The following is a 25,938-nucleotide window of genomic DNA, read 5'->3' as shown; positions in this document are numbered from 1 at the left end:
ATCTGCATTCTGGAACAGCCAGTGTCAGCAGTGTGGGAGTGGATGAGGGGAGTGAGGCCGCCTCCAGTGTGAGCAGCGTCTCCCTGCCGGAGACCATCGGGAGGAGGCGCAGTGTGCGCAGCGCAACATCCACTGACACCCATCGTGGGGATGCGGAGGAGTCGCGGGACAGGAGACTGGGGGTACCTGGCAAACGCAAGTAGACATGTGGCAATGTCTCACTATCCATGGTGACGTAACCATGGGCCAACTATAATGCCACAACCAGCACCCGTGTTAACAAGGGACTATTTTAGTTGAACTTTTACTGCAGCTGCATCATGTTTGAGTTACATATTTCTGCACCAGTCAGGTCATGACCATTAAACCCTTGCAAACCAGATCATGTTGTCAAGGCACTCTCTTACCTGTCTCAGAAATGATGCTGTGCGATGTATGTCCGCCTCCGTTGCCCTTCCGCTGTGTTGGGCACATGGGCCTGTTGGCGTTGGGGGGGGGGTTGCTGTGCACGTAGTTCATCCTCTCCGTCGGGTGGCGATGTTGTGCAGGATGGCACAGACAGCTATGATCTGGCAGCAGGTCACTGGGTCGTACTGCAAGGCACCTCCTGTCTTGTGCAGTATTCGGAAGCGACTCTTGAGGATGCCGAATGTATGCTCCACCACATTCCTTGTGCTGATGTGTGCTCTGTTGTAGCGCTGCTCTTGAGGTGTTGCTGGGTTGAGGTAGGGAGTGAGTAGATACTCACGCAATGCGTAAGCGCTGTCACCTGCAGGATGGGGAGAGAATGGTCATCAGCATGAATGCAATGATACATGTGGGGATGGAGTAAACGATGATGCATCAATATGTACCTAGTAGGTGTCCCTCTCCAAATTCACCGTTGATCAGGCGCCTGTGGATGCCACTGTGACGGAATATGTAAGCGTCATGTGTGCTCCCGGGGAATTGGGCTACAAGGTCCGTAATGATGTACTTAGCACTGCACACGACCTGCACATTAAGAGAATGATATGACTTCCGGTTGCGGAATATGTATTCGGTGGCTGATGGAGGACAGATGGGGACATGCGTGCAGTCAACACACCCTATCACATGGGGGAATTGCGCGACCTGGTAGAACTCCCGTTTGGTGCGGGTCAGCTGCTGAGGGGGTTGTGGGGAAGGTGATGTGGCGATGTATGAATGTCAGCATGGCCTCTAGGAACCGGTGGAAGAAGCATGATAATGCGCTTTGCGACACGCCTCCGGTCTCAGCTATTACCCCCTGGAAGCTTCCAGACGCCAGCAGGTGCAGGCAGCATAGGACCTGGACATGGGCTGGTATGGCGTTGGTCCTACGGGTCTCGTGCTGCAGTAATGGTTCCAGATCTGCTATTAGGCGCATGATCATGGCACGGTTGAGTCTGTACTTATCGTACACCTGTTCCTCGGTCTGCCCCAGCAATGTGATGCACACCCTGAAGACCCTGTCCTGGATCATCCTCCTGCGCTGAGCCTGGGTGTTGATCCTCCTCCTCCTAGCAAGCACGTAGAGGGCAGCCATTTTGGAAGACTTGTGGGGTTTCCCAATGCATTTGTGAAGGGTTACTGATTGTCAGCACCTGCAAAAAATGATTTTTTTTCTATCCTTCAAATAACTTTACCTCCAGTTTGAGATTCCCCTTATTTAGCTCATGCTAAATAGAGATTTTGGCATTTTTCGGTATTAGCGATTTTTCATGCATTCCATTGCGATTCTTTATTAGCGATTCGGTATTTCCGAGGTCAGCTTTGGTGTTCGTTATTTCCGATTGTCTGATTTGCGATTCGGTAATTTACCAAGGGGATATTTTTAGCGATTCTTTATTTTTTACCGATTTGGGGTTGATGCATTGCATTTTCTGGTTTTGCGTTCGGTATCGGCCTGTTTTATCGATTCGGTATTTTAGCGGGAGATATTTTGCTTGATGCATCTGCCAGTTAGTCATCAACGTAATGGTGTTGATGTTGAAGGGAATTCATTGGCCGATGAGGCCGCGAAGGGGGATGTATGCACAGCTTTCGTAGCTGCAATCACTCATTCAAAAATGAGAATAGACAGTTAGATGATGGTTGCGATTATTACCACATGCAATAACTCCGCAGTATCTAAAAAGTTTCCACTCAGGTACTCCTACAAGTTAGATGCAAACAATGTTCCATTTGCTCAGATTCCTGGAGTGGGGGATAGAGCAATACCAAATATGGATCGAAGGTTGGGATTAGTTCTAGCAGCACACAGGGTATAGGCTCTGCACATCCTGGAGTTTCTGCTACGGTTTCGCTATTTAACAAGGCTACTGGTGGGCAGGACTAAGTAGGCAGACTATAGACTACGTCTTGAAATGCGACATCTGTCAGTAGATGAAAGGCTCCACTGTAACACGTCCACTGCAGACACCATTACTAATATCAGACAAACCACTTGCGTGTGTTTATTTGGACCACTGTGGCCCCCTAAAATCAGATGGGGCTTACAAATATATCATGGTTGCAGTGGATTCCTGCTCTGGGTTCCTATGGGTGTGGCCCCAGCGCTCGGCTGATGCTCGAACTGTTACAAAAGATTTGCGCGTCTTTAAAGGGACATACGCAATCAGCACGCTTCATTATGACTGTGGCCCCGCGTTTAGCTCGAGGAGTTACAAGGAAGCTATGGGAAGTCTGGGTGTACCATTGCGGTACTCCTCTCTGTACCATGCAAGGGAAATTTGGTTGTGGAGTAGAAAAACCGGGACTTAAAGCAATCATTAACAACTAGAGTATTAGGCTCGGGTGGCAATTGTGTAAAACACCTGTAAAGAGTCCAAACGGCATTAAATAATCAGCCAAGAAGTTCTCTAGGGTGTCACTCCTTATGAGGTCCTATTTGGGACTAGAATATGGGTACCTGATCTTGATTGTGAAGGCACAGTAGAGGATAAAAAACCTTTTGACATCCATAAATGTTTGGCTGTTTTTTAAGGGACCTGAATGAAACCAGGGCACAACAGAATAATGTCAATATCACGAAGAACGCCACTGGGGAAGCAAAAAGTGTCATGGCAAGACCTGTCTGGATCCTTAAAGTCAGGGATCTGGTCAGAGAGAAAATAGCAGACTAAAAAGAATTTGGGCAATAATAAAGAAAGCCTTTACCTGCCCTGGCAGTTGAAGGAACAAGAACTGTACTTCTGCCACCTCTTACCGGTAAAATGGAGAAAAGATTTGTCTCAATTGACCTAATCAAACCGCACTATGTGGCCAATACTAAGTAGTAGGCCACGTGGATTCCGAAGTAACAGACACCCTCCTCTTACAACTATACAAGAAGTTCATACAGAAAGACTCATTACCTTTGAAGGGTCTTCTACACGGAATGAAGGACTAAGCAACAATGCAATGGAACTCGTTCCTCTTGAAACTGAAGTTCAAAATGAGAACTCCACTGAAAGACAAATTTCAATTCAACCAAACTCGGATATCTATGTCCACATGCCCCAACAAGAGCAAACTACAGTTCCCACAAAACCTGGGGAACTACCGAAAATTGATCGAACTTCATCTGGCTATTTCATTGACTTTGACACCTTTTCATTGGATCCAAGCGATCCTGAAACAACGCCAGCCCAAAAAAATCATCTACAGCGATTTACAGACTTTCTGAACTTTCTAAAAAAGACTTACTTGACATCACCTTGGGTAGAACTCTGGGTATCTACAGGAATACTTTTCTTTCTTTTCTGGATAGGCCTTGTAATTGTTTTTAGTATGCTTATTAAAGGAACTTATCTTCGAGAAAGCTCAGCGGCACAAAAAGTGAATAAGATCCTAAAACCGCCCCTATCATCACATTGTGAAAGAAGAGACCTGTCATCAGTGAACATTACAGCACTTCCTCTACATGATGGAATAGTATGGGACAAGGTTGATTTCGATATATTTTGCCCGACTGAACTTTTAAAAATAACACATTTATTTAAAATACCATTGAGCGATATCATTACCTCAAGTGCATTTTCCGATGATTGGGATTATGAAACTTCAAATAATTTGCTATCTGATTTAGAGAAATCTGCTGCTTTTTCTAATAATGAAATGTTAGAAGACACGTCAGACTTTGAGAAAATGTATTGCTATCAACATTATGGTCATCATTTTTTGCATAAATCTGCTAACCCTAGGAAGGTTTTGACATATCAATGGGAATAACATACAGGCAAACCGGAATACCTGGCTTCTAAACTCAAAAGGGCGGATCAGTCCAGGAACCTCAGAAGCTCCAGCACACTTTTACTCATCCCTCTGAAATCACAGAAGCGAAAAACATCTAATAAATCCTTTGCGGGGAATGCCCCCAGAATCTGGACCTCCATCCCCCCTCATATCAGAATGACTGCCTCCTTCCCGCCATTCAAATCGCTACTCAAAGCCTTCTTCCTTGAACACTCTGGTGCCTAAGATGACCCTCATACGGGACAATGGTAGTCAGCTTTCTAGCGGAACCTTGAACAATTTGATTCTCGCCAGATCACCATCCCTTACTCCGCTCAAGTTACTGTTGCACGGACTCTATTTCCTGCTTGTTGTTGTTTTATGTATATTTGCTGTGAAGCGCTCTGATACCTCTGGGTCCAGCTAGCGCTATACAAAACTTCAATAAATAAATAAATAAATAAATATTGCCCGACATCGCCTAAAAGCAGCTCAAAGACATGCGTACAAAAATGTCCATATTTTTCAGGGTTTATCACATCAGACCCAGCCTCGTATTACTATAAGGTTGCACCTACACCGGCACAGAAAAATATGTTGACAAACACCAAACAAATCTATTCTGCTTCTTTTATTGCCCAGTTGTCTGAACAAGGGTTCGACCTATGGGAAGACACTATAGACTTAAAATAGGTCTGGGGTACAAGAGACTGGCAGGTCTAGGGAACAGAGGCACTATTTAGATCATGTCTTGTTCGGCAACAAATGATGTTCTTGAATGAGACAGTGCAACAAACAACTTGTCTTGGGTTAGCCAGGAATAAAGATCTGAATACACCTCAGGTGCCAGCACCACCGCACACTGAGGATAATATAACATCACAAAAAGTAGTTACAGTAGATGACATCTTGCAAAGCAATAGATCAGACCCCGATTGGAAGGAATGGTTGGTTTGGCCAATAACTGTCAAGAAAGATTCTTTGGTAAAACTAAAGAATTTAGTATTCATGGGCAGATCCACGATATGTTCAAAGACGACACTTAGGGGTAGTGACATTGTACAGTGTTGGGAAGTTATGCCTCGATTGGCTACAAACCTTCTCCTTCACACAGATGAAACAACACTTATCCTTACTCACAGGGGATGTCGACCTGCGGGATTTCTTATTAGGTCCTACGATACCACATCAAAAATGTTTCTTATATGCTGTCTACAATGAAATATGGAAAGTCTCTCAACAAGAGTCTGCGGAAGGATTACGAGAAATGGATCGTCTAAATCTATAGCAAGCTCTATCAGTGATCGATAATGGGTTAACAACCTTAACATTCAGGGTATATTCACTGGGCAACATTGTATCGTCTGTCATCGATGTACTAGAACAAGACATGTCCATACTATAACACGGGCAATCGCAATTGCGTTCTATCATGTTGTTAAGCTGGACGCTGCAATCCTTGTGCGCAGGCTATGTGCCATGCCATTTTATAAACAGCATGTCTCTGTTTTCCTTGTACTTTCTGACAGAGAAACAGATAGAAATGGCACAGAGGGGAGCAAAGTATACAAGGCGGCACGTTGAAAAACTGGACAAATTAAGATTTACATTGGCAGAATCACCGTCCACAGAATGGTTAATCCATGGCCAGATAACTCTCCCGGTCACAACCTTTCAATTCCATTACTGTCTAGAAAAAATTCAGGCAGGCAGATATGAGGAAATGGGTAAGGAATTCATCAAGGAATCTTGGACATTGCCATACAGATTTTGATGCCGGAGGGTGGAAAAAGAAGTGTTTCTTAGCTGTACTAACTGCGAGAATACATTAAGTGGATCACTTATATGCCAGTATATAATCCTTCAGGGGGCTTGTAATGGTTCAGTAGCAGATTTTTCCTGTCACCTAGAGGGTGCCCCAGCTACCGTGATAACTCCAGTATTCAAACTACTTTCAAATGGGAGTTACTTGATGCTGAACGATTAAGGTTGCTGTGGGATGCTTCCGGGCATTGCATATCTGGTAACTGTAAGTTCCAGGGCTACTTCCTGTAAGCAAGTATTGTTTCCCCTAACACATACAGTCAGGGAGGTGCCGCTAAGGCCTTCATTACACATTTCATTAATGCGGTTTGATACTTTGAGCAGAATGAAAGCCATGCTTATACAGAAATCTGTGCCCTTAACCTCAGCTCGAGAGACTTCTGATCTCCAAGTAGCAAGGTCTTCAGCAGAGATATAGGGGCCATATGTATCAACACATTTTCCCATTGACACAGAATGGGTGAAACCCTTTGATACATCTGGCCCATAGTCACTTATACATACAAACTGCCCTTTCCATTTTGCAGAAATGGTAAATCGTATCTTTAACATGTCTGAAACGACAGGCATTGTCCACCTATTTAGGAACGTAGGTTCTGGCCTAATAAGCACCTTTCAGACTGTCCTCAGAGTTATTTCAAACTTTATACACTCCGTATTGCGAAGCATTTTTGGAGGACTGCCGCTGATCCTGTTTCTAATAGCAGGTATCCTGATTGCTACGCAATGGATGTCCCAGTCACCAAGGGAAGAGAAACAGTACTCCAAGAGAGAAAATACAGTGATCGCATTGTACAACTTCTAGGCACACCTCGCCTAAAGGAACTAAGTGCTTCTTGGTTCTTGTCATTTAGACCAGTCTGGATGGACTCCATCTTACCTATTTTGCGGACAAGAATGCGTGTTGGATCTCTGTCTGACACTCGCATCATGTGCGTGACCGGACGTTGACGCTTTACTGGACCCAATACCGGCCCATGTTTTGCAGTGTCCCCAGCGTATTCCCATGTTAATCTCAGAATTCTTAAAGCCACAGCAGGTAACATCAGCACATGTTGGTACAGACACTGGCTCCTCCTCTGACACCCATGGCTTTGATGGCGCACAGGCTGCACAGGTTGCCCCTGCACCGGATGTCGATAGTATAGAAAATAATCTGTGCTCAATAGACATAATCTGTGAGGTGTTACAGGGACCGCCAACTGCGGAAGCAAGCAACAAGAATGTTGCATCTACCAGCCAGGACACATAAACATTCCACTGATTTGGCCCGTCGTGTGCTGGGAAGAAATTCGACTTTTTAAAAAAAAAATATTTTTATTGTTGCATTGTAATGGACATCATCATGTGTATCGACATTTAGTTGTGTGGCTTCAACATTCAGCCATACTCCATCAATATAGCAACGTACATTTTCTGTTTTATAACTAGTAACTAAAAACATCACTGATTGGATACTTGGCATCAATTCTTGCAATCATCAGTACATTATTAACGATCTAAGGAGTAAGATCGTCCGAACATTCTATGTGTTTCGTGAACTGTATCTCCGCTCTGTGAACACCTATTGTCATAGTTTAACCATTGTCTCGATCCCATTCCCCTCTCTTCACCCTCAGTCCTCACCCTCCTCCTCCCCTGAGCTATCAATATCTGTTTCTTCTGGCAGCGGCGTGCATATATCCCCCCTATAGGTATTCCAGGGTAGCCATAATTTATTCCATTTGCGTGGGTTTGACCTTTGTTTATACACCGCCCTCTCCGTCACCATAATTACGTCCATGTGCTTACACCATTGGACCATGGTAGGTGTTTCCTCTGCTCCCCACTTTTGCGCTATGTCGCGCTTCGCCAACATCATGCCGATCCCCACCCATCGTCTCCCATATGGCGTCAAATCATTTGGGCCCCAAATATTGAGTAGGCACAGCCTGGGGTCAGGTGTAACGGTCAATTGTAAGGTTTGGGCCATAGTGCGTGTTATTCTTTGCCAGTATATCATGATTTTAGGGCACTCCCAAAGAGTATGAAACAGGGTGCCTTGTGCTCCGCATTGGCGCAGGCAGTGTGGATGTTCAGCTCTATGTATTTTATGAAGCATAGTACGTGTATAGTAAACTCGGTGCAGTATCCTAAACTGCACCAGTCTAAGTCTTGCCGATATTCCGGCCTCCCTGGGGGATGCCAGTGCGGCATTCCAACAATCGTCATCTAGTTCTCTAAGCTCTTCCTCCCAGGTGTCCTTCAGTTTCTGTAGTGGGTCTGGCAAGTTGTTTATTAATTTACGGTAAGTGAGGGAGGTAGCCTTATTCTCCATGTAGTCTGTCAACAGTCGGTCTTCCAGGGGAGCCGACTCTGGGACCGTGGTATCAGGTTCTAAAGCTGTCATCAACGCGTGCCGGATCTGTATGTAACGGTACGTTTCAGTTACCCTCATGTCGTACTGTTCCCTGAGTGTTTCAAATGGTATCACTTCCCCTCCCGCCCACAGGTCCCCAACTGTTGAGATCCCTATGCTGTCCCATTGGTCAAATCCCTTGCTGTGTCTTAGACTACCCAAGGCCTTGGAGTCCCATAACGGTGTCATGCGTGTGATCACACCCTCCCCATTTCAATCGTTTCTGGGCTTTATGCCACAGTGTCACAGTGTGCCTGGTGGGTCCTATCAGTTTTTTAAGTAATCCAGTGTTGTAGAGTGGGGCCAGTAGGGTGGCAATGCCCAGCTGTCTCCTATCCGCCGTCAACGCCGGGTCGTCCTGCGGGCCATGTACCCATCGGTTAATTATCTTGAGATGTGCTGCCCAGTAATACAGTTCCAGGTTTGGGAGGGCTATCCCTCCACTGTACCAATCCCTGATCAATTTTAAATGCGTCACTCTCGCTGGCTTGTTCCCCCATAGCAGGCTCGATAGTTGATTAGAGACTTGTTTGAAAAACTGTGTTGGGACTATCGCCGGTGTGTTTTCTAGGACATAGAGAAAACGGGGCAGCGCCATCATCTTGAACAGCGCTGCTCTGCCCAATAACGTCAGGGGGAGGGTGCTCCAATGTCGCACGTCTGATTTTAATCGTTCGAGCAGTGGCCGAAGATTCAGGGTCCTGAAAGTATCATGTGCTCGTGTAATATGGATCCCTAGATATCTGAAGGAGACTTCCTCCAGTAGCAATGGACAGCTAGTGTTCAGGTCCGGCGGTGCTCCATTTAACATATATAGTACTGATTTCGTCCAGTTTATTTTATAACCCGACGTTGTCCCATGCCTTTCGCACAGCGCTAGTAACGCCGGTATACTCTCCTGTAAGTCCATCAAGTATATTAGCATGTCATCCGCATACAATGACACCCTGTCTTCCCATCCGTCTCCCCATTGCACTCCTCTTAGCAACCTGGTGGTCCGAATGACAGTAGCCAGAGGTTCTAGGACCAGGGCAAATAGTAACGGCGAGAGCGGACAGCCTTGTCTCGTACCCCTCTTCAGTGATATTTCTCTGGAGAGACGGCCATTTGCCAGCACTCGTGCCACCGGGTCTTGGTATAGTAGTTTGATCCATGCTACAAATTTCGGGCCAAAGCCCATGTGTTCCAGTACCGCAAACAGGTATCTCCATTCTACCAGATCAAACGCCATCTTGGCGTCCAGCGAGAGGATCGCCGCCGGTTCTGTTAACAGTGATGCTCGTGCCATCACCCCATGCAACCGCCTTAGGTTCATCGCTGTGCTTCTATGTGGCATAAATCCTGCCTGGTCAGGGTGTATTAAGTGCTCCAGATGTGGCATCAGCCGATTGGCCAGTAATTTTGCCAATATTTTATTCTCGGCGTTTAATAAAGAAATCGGGCGGTATGAACCTCAATCCTCAGGTGGCTTGCCTGGTTTTGGTATTGTCACTATAGTTGCTGCTCGTTGGTCGGGCGGCAACTGTCCCTGTCCCAAACTGTCCTGAAACATATTAAGTAGGGGTGTGGAGAGCGTGTCTGACATTGTCTTGAACCACTCTATCGGAATCCCGTTGGGACCCAAAGCCTTCCCCGAGTGCAGGGCAGTTATAGCTACCTGAATCTCCTCAGTGGTCAATTCCACCTCTAGTTTATCTTTGTTGGCCTGTGACAGAGTGTGGGTGGGTATCCCCACGAGAGACGTCTCCGCCATCTCCTGGGTAACCACGGTGTCGGGGGTGTATACTGTCTGGAAGTGATCAGCCAGAAGCTCGACTATTAGAGATGGGTGGGTTTGTAATATACCCGCGCTATCTTTCAGCTGTAAAATGGCCCTTTGTCCGTCTTTCTTCCTATCTAACCAGGCAAGGAGTCTGCCGGCCTTGTCACCCACATCGTATATCCTTTGTTGTGTGGTCATTAAACTATCTATCACCCTGCTGCGTAGATGGTCAGTGTGACGCCGTTGGCATAATTGTAGTGCGTGTCGTGTGACCGTGGTCGGGTTATTCTCATGGGCATTATTGGCTGTGTCTAATTCATTTTCTAGGTCTACTAATTCTTGCTTTTGTGTACGTTTGTGACTCGCTATCATAGAGATGGCCTGCCCTCGAAGGACCGTTTTATAGGCCTCCCATAGGGTGGTGGGAGACTCCACTGTTCCCTCGTTTTCAGTAAAGTAGGCTCTTGTACCCTCCCTCAGTTTTTTGGTTATCAGAGGTACTTTAAGGTATCCTGGGAAGATCGGGAACACACGTGTTCTGGTTCGTTCAGGGTTAGAGACAGTTAGTGTTAATGGTGAATGGTCTGAAACTCCCCGAGGTCTGATTTGTACGTCAGTAATAGTGAGGAGGCCGTGTCCCAGTGTTAGGAGATAGTCAATCCGTGACAGGCTGTCATGGACTGCCGAATGATATGTATACTGTTGAGTTTCCGGATGGAAGTGTCTCCAAAGGTCCACCAGTCCCTGAGCTTCCAGGAAGCCATGCAAGCGGGAGGGCCCAGGGTCGTGTGTTCGCATCGGGAATCTATCACGTGTATTATGTGCCACTGCATTAAAGTCCCCTCCCAAGACTAGATCACCCTCGGGCAGTTCCAACAGAAAGTTTCCCAAATCAGGGAGTGCAACTGCGTGCAGCGCCGGCGGAATATAGACCGAGACTACATTCAATGGCCTCCCTTCCCATTGCCCATGTGCGGCCGCAAAACGACCCTGTGTGTCTGTTTTCGTGGATTGAACTATGAACTCCGAGGAGCGGTGCATGAGGATTCCTGTGCCCCGGGATCCCCTAGTGAACTCTGCATGTGTAATCATACGGTAACCTTTCCTGTCTAGGGCCCGTGTAGCTGTGCCCGTTAGGTGTGTTTCTTGCAATAGGACCAAAGCTGGACTAAAGCGTCTTATACTCTGTAGTACTAGCCCCCGTTTGACTTTGTCCCCTAACCCTCGTACGTTCCATGACATAATGCCTAACTGCGATAGTCGCCTCATTCTCGTGTCCACCCTCTCGGTGTCATCCTGAGTCAGTCCCGCCATAGATTCCGTTCGTGAATTTATCATCGCGGTGCTCTGATGGTGCTCGATTGTGTTGCCTAATGCCTGTTAAGTATAATGTGTATGCCATGTAGATCCAATTTTTATCAGTGCAATCTTCTTGATAACGGAAAACCTCCCCTCCCCAACTCCCCCCCACCCTGCCCCCCTGCTTAACGGACTCGAAACTGCCCGCCCCCCCAACTCAGCAGAGTGCTTGAACCCTTCCCCAAACATAGTACTTGCACGCTGGGGTGAAGGACCCTCCGCAGTCAGAGACCCCCTTCCTCAGTCCCGGGGGTCCTTCGTCCAGTGTCCATGGCGGCACGCCCGGCCAGCGTAGCTTGTGTTCTGCAAATGTGGTTGTGAGAAGTCTTTATTCTTCTGTATCCTCCGTTACCGGAATGTCGTGCAGCGGTGAATGGAGGTCCTGTCCTCCCCCGGATGCTTGGGAACTCGAACGGGTTTCGTCGTTGCTTTGCATGGTTGTTCTGTTAGAGCGGCGCGGGCGGGTCGCTGACCTCCACCCCTCAAGCCAGTCCTGTGCTGTCTCTGGAGAGTCAAAGAACCATGTTTTATTGTCCGCTACTATCCTGAGCTTAGCAGGGAATAGCATTGAATAGGGGATTTCTCTGGCCCTAAGTTCTTTCTTGACTTCAAAAAAGGTTCTCCTTCTCCGTGCAACTTCCGCTGTATAGTCCGGAAAAAATGCCAATTGCGAGTTAAGGATCCGGACCGGAGGGGAGTTCCTAGCCGCTTGCAGGATCGCATCCCTGTCTCTGAAGTTGAAGAGGCGAGCGATGATCGGCCTCGGGTTAGCTCCCTGTTTCGGGCGGCCTCCGGGAACCCGGTGTGCTCTTTCTACTGTGAAAAAGGTAGAGAGTCCTTTTGGTCGCAGGTGTTGTTTGATGAGTTCCTCTACATACAGGTCCATAGCTCTCGTGCCCTCCGATTCCGGAACCCCGATGATACGTATGTTGTTACGTCTTAAGCGCCCTTCTTGATCATCCAACTTGTCGCGTAGGGCCTTGTTCTCCTTCGTGATCCGCTCCATGCTTGTTTGTAGTTCCGCGACATCCTCCACTAACGATTTAGTCACTACTTCCATCGATTGCACTTTCTCTGACATCTTATGGAAGTCCGCTCTTATTAGAGTGATTTCCATTGATATTGACCCCACCGTCACCTGTACCTGGGCGAGGGCCTTCATTACGTCATCTATGGTCGCCTTTTTGGTTCCCGCTGCCTCCATCGTCTTGCCTGGTGGAGTTTTTGGATCCTGTGAGGAGGATGGTACTTTGTCATAGGCATATTTTTCCAGCTGGGCTTGTGTGGCTCCGCCTCTTGTGCCCTTGCCAGCCATCTCGGTGCCTTCCCTCGACGTGTTGTGGAAGGGTATGGTTTCTGTCCTCGTGCAAGGTCCCCGATGATGCGTGGCCTAAAGGGATGTTACCCTCGTGTCTACCCCTGGATACGTGCGGGTCGAAGTCGTGTTGTCCTTGCTTTGCTGAACCAATGGTGCGCATTATTTTAGCTCCTCGCCGCTTGCTGGTAGTATGGGGGGATATGTTGTGGATATTAAGTTAAGCACGTTCTGAGGCCCGCTGCGTCACTCCAGCCTCAGTCCCCCTGTCGCACGCATTCAGAGTCGGCTCCGGCCACTCTACCCCTCAGTGGTTGGCGTCGTCGGAGGCACGAGCCGTGTGGGTACTAGCGCCGCCTCAGTCGCATCAGTCTTGCCGTTCAACCCGCTTCTTCACAGTGATCCACCACACCCGACGGGACACGAGGCTCCGTGGTACTGGGCCCGCACTCAGGAGACAGTGTAGTTCGAGTGGTGAGTGGGGTGTGCGAGCGCCGGGTGATTGTGCCAGAGTTAGCGCCGTTGCCGTCTGGTAGACATTCCCGTGTTAATACCCTCCCCCATTGGGGAGTCTGCTGTCCATGTGACGGCTTATCGGTCTTGGGGGCGGCGGGGGACCACAGCGGTCTGTGCCGCTGGATGACTGTCCGAGTCCCACCGAGTTAGGCTCCATGGGTAGTGTCTTTGGCTCCTGCGCCCGTCTGGGCGTCCGCGCCTCGATCGTCCGATCAGGGAAGCTGTGTGCGCCTCGGGATCTCTCCGTGTCGTGACCTGTGGTCCCCCGTCCGTTATACCCGGGAAAGTCCGAGGTGGTGCCGGGTCCGTCTCTCCGTCCCTCTCATTTCCTAGTCCCGTCACCAAGCGGGCACTTCCGGCGCGTCTCTCCCCGCACAGTGTACTTCCGGCCAGACCTGTACTGCAATCTAGTCCCCGGCTCCAGCAGTTATCAACGGCCCAGACTGGTCACTCCTCGGATCGATTTTCTCACCGTCGGATTTCGAGTTGGCTGGTCTCCGCTTGTGCCGCCCGGTCCTGGGTTCCAGTACCCTTCCGGAGGTGATGGGTATTAGACGGATTATTGCTCGGATTTCAAAGGAGGCCGCTTCAACTACGGAGCTCGCCTTCTACACTGCCGCCATCGTTGGCTGCTGGCCACGCCCCCTGAAATTCGACTTTTTAAAAACAAAACAGAAAATTGAAGCCCTATATCTGAAATTGGCATTCCTTTTATGCATGTATGGTTTTCAAAATGCTTGCAGTAGTTCGGACTATACCTACGGACATATTAGCGCAATAGCCTATCTGTCAATTTTTTATATTTTCCTTCTCAACAAATATTTTTTTTAGAAAAACGTTTGTAAAACGAATGTTTTTAACACATGACAAACAAATGTTTTGTATATTTGCGTACACATATCTAGAACACCTAGTAGTATGTGTATAATTTAAAACAATGTCGTCCATTCTGAAGAGGGTGGGTGCTATATTCCATATAGGTACTATCATATAGGCCTCAGTAAACTTGTTACCCTTCACCTATATTCGCTTCCTACTTTACACTTGTCACGGTTTACAGGGACTGACCTTTTACCTCAATATTACACTGCATTTAGCACGCGGGTTTTCCCTAGTTCGAAATCTCATACATTATGCATGAGGGTTCTTGCAAGCACAGCAGAACTGCCATCTCCTGTATAAAATCTATGTACAAAGTTCATGACTGACATCATCCTTAGTCCGACACAGTCATACAGCAAGGTAGGACCCGTAGGGAGGTGTATGGGTATATATACATCACATCTTGCTAAGATAGTTAGAGGAGATCGAGACTTCCCGGCCGACACACTGACCAGTTCCTGCATGCAGACACTCCAGCTCGCAGTGGTCTAACATCCCTCTTGGGGTGTCCAACTTGAGACCTGGACGGGGTCCCAAAGTCTCACTTAAGGTAATATAGTTGATTAGATCCTAGAGGAATTCTTGGCTTAACACCTACACCCATGCTAGGTTCATCTAGATAGGGAGGCATAGTAGGTGTACGCACCTTTTATTATCATGTGTTTTATATACTTGAATGTATTTATGATTTAAGTAAAATGGTAGAACTATACCATCCTTTTACTTTCTTGGTACTGTTAAGCATTTATCTCCTATACTGTCTAAAGGTTGTTGCAGCACATCTATTCTACACCAGAATAACAACTGTTCAATAAATGATTATTGAGAACACCCAGCTTGTCTTATTCGATGTATCTCTCTGAGAGAAACTAAGTAAGCATGAGTGACTGAGTGAAAGGTAGTACATTGTTTCAACAGTCCTGAAGGATCAGGGTTGTCATGTTCCAAGGTTGCCAGAAACTATTCTCTCCTTGGTAAGAGGAGATTATAGTGGCACTGTGAGCTAACTGATACAGAAAGGCTAACATACCCAGTGGGGCTGATCAGAGTTCATCTGACAATAAATGAGGAGGGAGCTACCCTTTTGTCAGGAAAAGGATAGGGTCAACAATCATAAACAAAAACTCCTTCTCCTGATTTTGACAACAAGACTTATAATGCTATCCTATCCTAGGCAGAGATTGCACAAGTCGGGAAATCAGTCTAGGCGTGGGTTACCAAATTTACAACTTAATCAATTGCAGATCAGTATTGACATGAACGAATATTGCAAACACAAAGTTAAAAATTTCATACATTTATTAAAAACTTTTTTTGTTAAAAACACCATTACATTATATCATATGTATTCTGCAGACAATTCTATGCACATTACTATAAAATGTTTTTCAACTCTATTAAAAACCAATTCCTAAATACTGCTACTAAGCGTTGTTGCATAAATCTCAATATACATCAAATTTCTCAAACATACAGAGCTAACTATCTCATTCCATCACTGTACAACTTGTTTAGAACAAACTGTCGACGCGGCGTTTCGGTGCCTCACACAATCTTGCACCTTCTTCAGGACTTGTTCATTAACATGGTATCTACAAAAAACATGTCACAATATATTCCAATTAGGTCCAATATTAGATCTGACAATTGCACATTGATTCATTTACATTCTACCTCTAATGCCCTACTATTTGGTAACCCCGCCTCAATGTGATCTATATCTCGTCTTTGAGTCTCATGTTTTACTAAGAATCCCCATTTCTTAGTCTTCATGAAAAACAAGACTACCTGGCATATATATACCATTAATGCCAAGATAACGTGTCCTCAAATTACTTCATGGGCCATAGTTGTTAACAAATTTAGTTGTGGGTACTTTAATCTTTGTCCTATCTTAATCATTAAAGTACCAACCCTAGAACACTATATATTCTTACCCAGGTATATATTTCCTTCCTGGCACTCCCTTGTCACTTTTCGGGGTGGGTTGTCTTCAGCTATTATGCTATCAAACAGTGTTGATGATGTGTCATCTTGTTTATTCTAGGAGAAAAACACAAGTGGGTCTTGTTTTTAATACCCTTGGTCGTTGACATATTTCCTCAGTCATTTATCTGTGGTGTGCTACTGTTATTACCTTTAAAGCAGCTATGTTTAATACACATACAGGTTGATTAAAAAAGAGAGGGACCAACTTCAATCCTGTTGAGACATAAAAATCTATTTTTAATTTAAGCATTTTTATTTATATGGTTTCCCTCCACTCAATGTCAGTTCTTTCTTGCCACATCTTTTAACTCGGGGCCTTACCGGTCCTATCTCTTGATATCTTGTGATGATAGGAAGACGCCTCTGGGAGCTTACTGTTCACTGCTCTTCTAACACAATTAAAACTACAAAATAATTTGTAGTTTAAGATACTATAAATTTTAATTTTAAGTTTTTTTTCTTTTTATGAGTCAATTTACTCTGTCTAGGTGATCTTACTTTTGGTTAGTGCAAGAACCTGCTTTTAAACTTGAATTCCACTTTCTTATTTCTTTTAAATATAGAAACAAGGGCCACTATATTGCAGTTTTTGTGGATTGCCTGCCAACTGTGGAAAGACATAAAACAATGTCTAAAATGCTGTTAGTGCAATGTCCTATGCCTAACACCACCCTTTCTCCAATTAATCTAACTACCCCAACCTTACTTGTTTAAAGTAGCTGAGCTGCACGGCGTCTTCCTGCTCCACGTGTCTTCTGAGAGTGATTTCTTCTCTCAGTACGCCAGTTGAAATATACTCCCTAATTAGAATACCGCTCGAGCGGTATTCTAATTGAATATTAAACACACTACAAGATGGCGGCCGTGCTAGGGATCACAAACACCCGCCATATAGTGGGCGGCCCACACAAAGCGACCAGATGAAAGTAATTATCCAATTAGGGAGTATATTATAGTATATTATATATATATGGAACGCCCCTTTCACATAGTTTTCTGCATGAAAGGGGCATATATTTATAAGGCCATAAAAACCCACGTACCATGGCTTAACGTAGCCTTATAAATATGGCATTGGCACATGGCGCCACCCGAACGTTAAAAAAGTGATGTTCCGGCAGCGCAATAGTGCCAGTAGGGCCTCATTAATGAGGGCCACAGTTTCTAAATATGCTTTGACATAGAATATTCCCAATTAGCAGACCTTATAAAAGTGCTGAACAGTCTTAAACATAGTGAGGTCATATACACGAGGCAGTAACCTCAAAACCTTCTGAGTATCTTAAAGGGCAGAATCTATTCAAAAATATCTCATTTGCTCTGAAGAACTGAACAGCATTGATGAGTTACAAGTGCTGACTTTACCATAAACAAAATATATGGCCCTCTTACGGATTTACTGAAAACAATCACAAGGTCTTTACGTTTACAGTTGATCTAGGGCATATATTTCGTCTCGTTGTGAACCTTTTCCTTCACAACTACTTCCTTCGTGGTCTAAAATGATCAAACATTCAATCTCACCTGACCACCAGAAAACTGGAGTAGAGGTCCTCGTCATTTTCTTCCTTAATTGTGAGCCTGGAAAAGATAACTCCCAGCATTTACTAAGAAGAGAAAAGTTTTGGATAAACCACCTTTCCACGGTACAACCTAGAGGCCTCAATGAGCGCTTAGAATTCAGCTGATTTCTAAAGATGCTAAAGTCACCCGCAGGCATCATAGAGCGTTCATATGAACATTTAGTTTCTGTTTCGGATCCCCAGCCCATTCTCACAACTTTAGAGAAAGTGTTCTGTTTAATGATTACAACCGACTGCTGTATTTTGTCACTATGTTTCTCTCGGATATTGTTTTACAGAGTTTGTCACTGTGTTTCACATGCATATCTCTCAGATATTGTTTTACAGAGTTACTCAGCTTATCACCATAAGGGTATTTTGTTACTGTTTGCGACATGTCCGCACGTTCATACGATCCAAAAGAACTTTTTTGGTACATCTTGCTTGCACATGCAGACCATGTACATATCGTTTCAATGTTACCTAGGATAATTACTGTAATTACATTTTGTAACTGTACGAGATAAGTCTGCTTGTTTATATGAATTCAAGATAACTTTATTGCACATTTGGTACCCCGAGCAGTGTTCTTCCATGCTAGTCTTTTCTCCAATCTCCCGCTTGATGCGGTAACTACACATTATAGTCTGTTTTCCTTATTCATGATTACATGACCGGAACTTTTTCTGATATCCACCACATTGTGCAATACTTGCACTTGAATGCATGAATTCGGACACCAATGTTTGCGTTCTGTCACGAGTTGACGGTAAGCGACTATGCGGTATGCCGACTTGCCATCTATTTCTGCGTAACTCGACCGCATGGTAATGACCCTGATTGTATTCCCAGGTGATCCCATCAGTTTTTGACCCTGCACTTCACTTCGGTGAAGCCCTTTACTCTTTGTAAACAGCAAGTTTTTACAAAAGGTCAGACCTCTACTTCATCACCATGCATGCACTTAGCGTTCACCTAACTGCACGCGCCACATTGGTGCACTTCTAAACCCGGAAGTAACCACAGGCTTGTAACATCAACTCTTTGAAGCAGCCGTTCTGGCATTTTTTGCATGATAAATTTCGGATTCACCCGTCCGTTTAATCATCACGGAGTCTGGTGCATCTGCCATTATTGTGTGCATCAGACCTATCGTATGTTCATATTGAGCTATTTTAAAATACAAGGCATGCGAGTATGTTTTTGTGAACACACAGTAATCTAAACTTTCAGTCCTTTCGAACCCCCGCATTGCGCGCATTAATCCACTGAGCACAATTTTATGACGCTCCAACTTGTGTGTTTCTTTCATTCACTTTCATTCACTTTCCTTTATGACATACACAAGATGTTTTTCCTGTGCCACTGTTACAAATTGCTTCATTTTAATTCAGAATTGAAGGCCCCTGAAGAAGGGCTTTTGCCCGAAATTCATTAGGCAGAACAATGTGAATTGACACAAACCAACACATATGTACTATGAATGCAATAGTATGAAATGCTAACAAAATAAAATCAACCAATGATAAATTCGTCTACAAGACTTTCATAAACATTATTGAAATTTCGAAAAGGTGTGCTGAATTGGGGACATTGCTCCAACGGGAGATTACGCTTTTTTCTTGTAGTTCCTTACCCTTATGCCCAGGGTTCACCAATAAAGCAGCCACCACCAGGACTTACCTTGATCACTTCATCTACATCGGAGTGCGACTATCCACATTCCAATTGAATTACTTATTAATTGTGAGCATGCCAGTGCAGCTGATGGCACACAATTCTCACTCACTTTGATCAACACAAAAACAATTACCATTTCTCTCAAATATGTCTTTAAACTGCAATATTTGTAATTTTTTACAATAGGAATTACATCTCTTTCATATTTACTTACAACCCAAAGTAAGACGGATTGCCTCTTCTTTCATTTTAAAATTACTGCAATATATGTCTCTTGGCTGGTACATGTACATTCCACAGACTTTTGTGCTTAAACATTGAATGCTTTTGTTTCAATCAAATATGTTGTTTGGATAGAGGTGCAGCTTTACAATTCTCTACCCACTAAGATCTACAGTAATATAACTACTACATACTCTCTCTTTCATTTGCTTATACTTTTTAATTTTAATTCTCAACCACAGGATTATCTTACTGGACTGGGCTTAGGTACATGACTCCATCTTGCTAAATGTTTTGCAATATGAAGTACTCAAATGACAACACTAGCTTCAAATCAGAATTATAGTTTTGTTTCCGATCAGACAAATATTTATTTTGCATCATAAATGACTAGACAAAACTGACAGTAGTAAGCATGTTGTGTAAGTAAATTAGTGAACTTTGGCAATTATTTCTGAATCCTCCTCTGTTCCCTAAATGTAGCTCCGGTATTTAAATAAAGAAATATACTTCTATCAACATTACTGATAATTTTACTTCTGCCAAGGCTTCTCCTGTTTTACAGAGTTTTAAGAATCCAATGATAAATAATGTTGAAACATCAATTAATTTTAGAATTATTTTGTTTGCCTCATTACATGTAACTTACACTTTCTCAAATTCCATTTTTGGTCGAGCCTTTCAGCATGCATGCGCTGTCTGCAAGACCTGCTAAAATAAATAAAATGACTCTATTCCCACCTTATTGGTTCACTCCAGAGCCAGTCTGTCTTCTTTGCAGACTCCTGTCTCGTTCACCCAGCCGATACCTCACTTCCTTTCAAGGCTGAGGAGCACCGGTAAAGTACTGTACACTTATGCTTGCCTTCTTTATCGCCTGTTTGGGTGAACTTTTTTATTTTTATTTGTTCACCTCCGCCTGTTGCAGTTTCTTTTAATTTACCTGTACTGCTGCTTCTCTTTTGCTTTCATTAGCCTTCTGTCACAGTTTGTTTTCATTTGCCCGGGTGCAGTTTGTTTTCATTTGCCCGTCCCACTGCTTTTTATTTGAATTTCTTTTTACATTGTTGCCTTCCGCCCATCACCGTTTGTTTTGGTTGCGTCACCCCTTCTTGCAGTCCCGTTAAGCAGTTTGTAACAGCAGTAATGGTTTTGCTGGGCACGTGCTCGCCTCTTGAAGGAAGAGCTGCGGAAATGCAGTTGCTGCTCCTCTGCTCCATTATGCAGCTCTCGTCACCAGGAAAGGGTCCACCACAACACCGCCTGCTCTTTATTGCAGACACCTGCTGCTTCGGCGCTGGGGATTCCTCCTACTCCCATTGAGTGACATTCACCCTACGGTTTCACATCCTCTGTAGGGCAGCAACAGCAGCCAAGCACCGGGGCAGCAGTGCTCCCAGTGCCTCCACATTGGGTGAGTGTATTTAATGCCCCTGTTTTGCTGCACTCTGCATGTCTTCAGATCGACTTGCAGTTTTGAACTGCCCTCACACAGCACTGCCCGGGCTAGATGGTTGTGTTGTGGGTTTGACAATGTTACTGTTCAGGATGGAAGGGGTTTCTTCTCATGTTGATACTTTTTGGTAATGCATGAATGGCTTTATTGTCAGTATTGTGTCTGCATGTCACGATAGAGTCATAAAAGCATCTTGCCAATGCCATGGAATTTTACCTTGGAGACAGGTGGTGTGGAATCCCAATCTGTGCATGTGCGTCACTCAGCTGCTTAGGACCATCGTCTCTGGCGTATTGTGTGTATTTAATGTGTTTGCATTTTCGTTTCTAGGTGTATGCCTAAATGAAAGCAGCTATGAAGATCAAGTCGCCTTTGTACCGCATCCAGGTCTGTGTGCTCCTCTGCATTGCATGGGAGTCACCAAGGTGAGGGGTCCTCTCTAACATTCTCGCCTCTCCCAGCACTTTGACACTTGCATCATATTCCATGTTAGATCTGATTTCAGATCCCTCTAGTAGATGTTGCTGGGTGGCTTTAGGCTGCAGTTGTTTCCGCTAAGACATTCACCACATTTGAGTTGAGTGAGGGAAGCACAAGCACTTCAGTAGCCACTTTCACAAAATAAGAAAGCGCGCCTCTGATCAGAACATGTATAGTTTGTGTGGTGTAAACAATTAAAGCATCATGTAATCATATACCACCCACATACAATGCCAAGTGATTGTTGATTGAGACATCCATCTGCATCTTGAGCCCACAAGTGGGATAAAGGTGGTATTGGTATCCTTAAAGTGTGGCTCCTGTCTATGGTGTATGTGCGTGGCCCTAGAGCCCTTTAGCCATGTATAAGCTACTAAACCTCTAGTTGGGGATCGCACATAGCTCCACCACACACAGCAGAGAAAATATGGGGTCCATTAGGATGGCGGACGGATCGCCACCGCCATGCAGGCGGTGGCGATCTGTCCGCCATCCCTGCCCGTCCGCCACCTTTCTCCCCCCTGCCATATTACGATGGCGGGGGGGCGGTGGCGGAGGGGAAGACCGTCCGCCGCGGTCAGCTTGCGACCGCGGCGGAAAAGCCCTGATATGGTGGCGGTGTCTATCAGACACCGCCTGCCATATTAGGATGGCCGGTGAGGAATGCCTTTCCGTGGCAGCAATGCCGCCACGGAAAGGCATACGGTCTTTGCTTTGGGGACCCGTTGCGGGCCCCCAGGGTGAAGGGGGAGGTTGGGGGTGCACATGGGGGGTACCTAGGGTACCCCCAGCATTTCAATGTACACCATGACAGGCACCGCGCGGTGCCTGTCGTGTTGTGCATCGAAATGCACAACGTGCATTTTTTGCATTGCGGCGGCCGGTGCTTCAAGCACCGTCCGCCGCAATGTAAAAAATGCGGGATGCTCCCGCCACTGTGGCGGATGCATCCTAATTGGGGGCACGGTTCCTCCGCCCTTGTGGCGGACGGTACCGGTCCCCGACAGGATGGCAGACGGACTTTGTCCGTCCGCCATCCTAATGGACCCCTATGTTTGTTGCATTAGTGGCCAACTTGCACGTTATTATCAAGCATCCATATGTGCAGCATGAACACTGCGTAACATAAGATTATTGTGTTGCCTGGAGCCCATTATGGGAAGAACATTAAATGTAAAGCAAAATTCGCTTTGTGGTACTGTGACTCACTTTCATTTGCGTGCATGCCATTCCACCAGCTAGTCATAACTGTAAAGACGTAAAATATGGTTTGGCATGTTGTTGTGCTCTTCCTACAAGTCCCTTCTTAAAGATCCAAAATTAATGGACAAGGATGACTGCTGTTGCCAGCCTCAGCTTAAAAACAGCCTTCTTCATGTGTATGCTTCCACAACTCCAAACTAAGACACATGGGTACAACACATTGTCATTTACAACAGCAATAACTTCAACTCTCGCCAATGCAAGACCTATTGCATTGCAAATGCTTCTTTGCTTTGTAGTCCAAATGTACATGCAAAGTCGAAAGTGGTGGAAGGTATCATTTGGTAACTTCCTTTTTAAAGCAATTCCCCCACAGAACTTTCAGAACGAAACCAGACCTACTTTATTTTTATTGACTCAGCAAGGCTTATGCTTTTCCCTAAATTGTATTTGTTGAAATGGCGACACTGTTTCAAGTTGAAATGTGGTTTAAAATGCCAAAGCATAATTTGTCAAGCATGTAGATTTGTCACAATCTGTTTCTACAAATATAGTAAATCAGGCTTTGGAATTCTGCTATTATGGAACGAATAACTTGATGACTATTGCACTATAGCCATATTTTGCTTTTGCCCTAGTCTATTAAGAGTAGGAAATAATATGAGCATGAAAACTAAATGATAATTACATCATAATAAACAGCATATTTTGATAAATAAATTACTTATTTAGGAGAATTTAAGTTGTTAAATCACTGCTTACATATATTCAAAGGAGCATTTTGTAACATGTGTATAACCTCAGTTGTCTCCCGTAGTTCCTCCAGAACATTTACCATTAAGCAACTTTCTGTTTTGGGACACCTCTTCGGTGTTACTTTAGGAATATGAAATATGTTTTGACTCTTGATTGGCTGAGTATTAGTCTTTACTCTGTGAGGTAACTTAGTATCATTTTTTTTCTTTTTCTGATAGTTAATATTGCTTTATACTAATTTTAAGGCTGATGGATTTTTGCTCTTGTTGAATGATTGTTTTTTACATAGCGCATGGTTACTCAATGAGACTCCCGGCACTGGGCATAAAAGATCGAACAAAGAAATCAGACAAGGAGTGTAGAGTTAAAATTTAAATAGATAGGTTTTGCGAGATTTCGTAAAAATCGCCTCATCCATAATGGATCTCAGTTGTAGAGGCATCTGATTCCAGATCTTCGCAGCCAGAACCATAAAGAAATATCAGGCGAGCATTACTCAAGCACAACGCTCTTCCTGGACTATATTCGAGAATCCTCTTGTTCTAGTATGTGCGGCAGGTGTTGTGAAGGGCTTGATGAGCTATCGTTAAAGCCATAAACATGATTCAGTTATGGACGGGCAGCCAGTGCAGCTGTTCTCGAAGTTGGAACACCAGAGAATGTTTAGGCAGCTTGTACAGAAGGCGAATGGCTATGTTCTGTATCACCTGGAAATGTTGTAGTAGATAGTCCTGAATTCCCAGGTACAATACCTTGGCATAGGTTGCCCAGAGAGAATCTGCAGCCTAACCACTGTTGTCTGTGCATCACCTGGAAGAAAGTCTGAAAATTTCTTGAGCATTCTTAGAATCCAGACACAGGATTTCACCACCACCGTAATCTGGGCTTTAAAAGAGTGTCAAATAATATACCCAAATGTGCTGCTTCAGTCGGAGTGGGAGGGGCAGAGTGTTGCTGCTAGGCCAGACCCGCGTTCAGCCCAGCTAGGGGTCGGGCAAAATAACACGATATCCATTTTGTCTGGATTGCATTGTAAGCGATTTGTTCTAAGTCAGCCCATCACTTTTTCCATACACAGTGTAAACATTTGTTTTGCCCTACCTGAATCACCTTCATATGTGAGCAGTAACTCCATGTCATCAGCATACAATATGATATTAATGACGAATGACTCGACCAAGAATACCACCGGAGCCATATAAACATTAAAAAGGGTGGAGCTCAAGGAAGAGCCCTGAGGTACTCCCCCCCTTCCCCCTATTTTAAAGGTTTAACCCTAGAAGAGAAGGGCTACTGCCAGACCACTTGTTCTCTGTGTTCCAAGAAGGAGCCTAGCAAGCTCAGTGCCGCTCCAGCTACCCCCTTAGTCTACAAGCTTTGTAACAGGATTTCATGATCCACCATGTCAAACGCTGCTGACAGATCTAACAGCACTAAGGCCATATTGAGCCCCAAGTCAAGGCTTGATTTAATGGATTCCGAAATCTCCAATAGTGCTGTCTCAGTGCTATGTTGCATCAGGAACCCAGTTTGAGATGGCTGTGAAAGGTTGCATTCCTTCAGAAAAGACCAGAGCTGGAAGTTCACAGTCTTTTCAAGAGTGTTTTAGTGGCAGCAGATAGCAGAGAGACTGGTCTGAAGTTATCCAGAACATTTAGGGTCAGCATTAGCTTTCTTTAGAAGGGGAATTACATTAACCCTCTTCCAAGAGTCTGATCAAACCCCAGACTGGAGGGAGGCTGAAAATAGCTTCAGGCATGATGGGGCAATTGAATCAGCAATCTGTTTCAGGATATGTGGGAAGAACGGGTCAGATGAGGACCCCGATGTACATCTTATAAGTTGGGCCTTCAGTTCCTCTTCCTTTGGGAGTTGGAATTGGGACAACTTCCTCTTGGCTATAGGCCATAGTGAACTTTTAGACACTGTGACAAGATCAATACTGTTAAGATTCAGTAAATTAGTCTGGATCCTAGTGATCTTATCGGAAAAAAAATCACTTTATCTCATGCAAAGGTCCTGATTCAACTCATAAGGATCTTTTTTGATCAGTGTACCTTGATACTATCTTGAAAATCTCTTAACCGTTATTGTCAGCTTCCTTAATGCGTTGATAGTAGAAAGTGCAGCAAGTACGCTTTATATTTCTGCAATATGAATTAAGGACCTGTTTAGATAGCACTTTGTCGGCCTCCTTATAGTTCCGTCACCAGGTTCTTTTCCACTTTTTACAATCTGCTCTCTTGAGAGCAAGCTCTTATGAAAACCAGAGAGCAGAGCGAGCTGGTACACCTTTACGAGAGGTTGTGATCGGCTCCA

The sequence above is a fragment of the Lissotriton helveticus genome, chromosome 2_1 (assembly GCF_964261635.1).
Source record: "Lissotriton helveticus chromosome 2_1, aLisHel1.1, whole genome shotgun sequence".
Lineage (NCBI taxonomy): Eukaryota > Metazoa > Chordata > Amphibia > Caudata > Salamandridae > Lissotriton > Lissotriton helveticus.
Note: the sequence above shows the minus strand (reverse complement) of the source record.